The 1,701-nt window shown below is 34.3% G+C and overlaps 1 non-coding gene across 1 annotated transcript; it reads left to right on the top strand.

Moving 5' to 3' along the window:
- The first annotated feature begins 312 nt into the window (after positions 1–312).
- Positions 313–419, top strand: LOC136154912 (U6 spliceosomal RNA). Its single transcript, XR_010660613.1, has one exon. It is a non-coding gene; the product is annotated as a U6 spliceosomal RNA (small nuclear RNA).
- The last annotated feature ends 1,282 nt before the right edge of the window (positions 420–1,701 follow it).

The following is a 1,701-nucleotide window of genomic DNA, read 5'->3' as shown; positions in this document are numbered from 1 at the left end:
GCAGAGACCTCTATCTTTATGCACTATTGCTCAAAGGATGGGGTGTTCATTAACTCTTTCTACCACTCTGGCCATTTATGTCTTCATTACCTAGTGCACAAATTAGTATATAGCTGGAACTTAAGGCTCCCTTCCAATTAGCACTCTGCAAAAAAAAAAAAAAAAAAAAAAAGCCTACTGCTGTCCGGAAAAATCCTTTTTTCTCTCTCATCTCCAGGCTAAATGGAAAGAGGAGTTTTATAGTTTGCCCTGTCTTTGGCTGCACACCACCCAAAAGCATTCAGCTATTACTAAATTAAAAGTGACTTTGTGGTGTTTACTTCAGCAGCATATGCACTATAATTGGAATGATTCAGAGAAGATCAACATGGCCTCTGAACAAGAATGACATACCAATTCATGAAGCATCTCCTAATTTTAAAACAGGCACTTTCATATATTGTGCTGAAAATGAAAATGATTAACATGAATCCAACAATATCTTCCCAAATTGCAAATGTATTTACCTCTTGATCCAGCAATCCTAAGTCTAGAAATCTATCCTTTACATATCCTTTCACACATATGAAATGATGTATTTAAAATGCAGACAGAAAAAAGAAGGGTGTTCTCTATATATTGATACAAAAAATATATAATAAAATGCTGTTTCAAGATATGAACAGTAGTATGTCTTAGATTAACTTAATATAAGAAAGGGGCATGAGAATATATATTCACATTTACTTGCATTTTCATCAAAAAGAATAAACTAATAAAAATGATTGCCTATAGCAAAGATAGAAAATTATAGCCAGCAGACCTGGTGCCTATTTTTCTAAATAAAATTTTGTTGGAACACAGCCATGCCATTTATTCTATATTGTCTATGGCTTTTGCACTGCAAGGGCAGAATTGAATAATTGCAACAATGTCCACAAGACTTGCAAGCCTAAAATATTTATTACTTGGGCCTTTACAGAAAATTTTCCAACTACTGACAATACAGTAGGGGGAATAGATAGGAACAGAGATGGAAGAAAGGCTTTTCAATGCACACACTCGTTTATATGGCTTTAGTTTTTGAACTTTTGAGGGAACGTATTGTCTTTTTGTAATGAAATTTTCTTTGAATCTTCTAAATAGGAGAGAGAAGGCAATAAACCAGAAGCAGAGGTTTGTGTTTGGGGCCTAAGTAGCCCAGATAAATTTCTCAACAAATATTTGTAAATTAAAAAGTAGTCAACTTAGAAAATGTTCATTTAAAATGAAAAGGAATCACATTATGGTCACTCTCTGTGTTGCACTCTCAAAAATCACACACATATGGTAGTCTGAAGTGTTCCTCTTTGACTATGTCATACACATAAACGAAGCATACTAAGACCCAGGCACTGTGCTAGACAGGTAATGATAATTATATTTGTTGGTATTATGATTAGACACTTTTAATATAGTATATAAAACTAGTTCCTATTATGTGTTACATGCTACTTTCAGTGCTGTATATACACTGCCTCATTTAATCCTCACAAAATCCCAAATTTATAACTTCAACTCAGTCTTCTTTCCTGAAGTCCAGACTCATATAGTCACCTGGATACTCAACTTCTCCACTTAAATATCTAAAAGACATCTCAGACTCAATTCTCCCAAAAGTGAACTGTTGATGTTTCTTCCTGCACATCCACAGGAAGAAACCTGCTCCATCCACAGCTTTCT

This window comes from Muntiacus reevesi, chromosome X (assembly GCF_963930625.1).
Source record: "Muntiacus reevesi chromosome X, mMunRee1.1, whole genome shotgun sequence".
Taxonomy (NCBI): Eukaryota; Metazoa; Chordata; class Mammalia; order Artiodactyla; family Cervidae; genus Muntiacus; species Muntiacus reevesi.
This window is presented reverse-complemented; position numbering and strand designations above follow the sequence as displayed.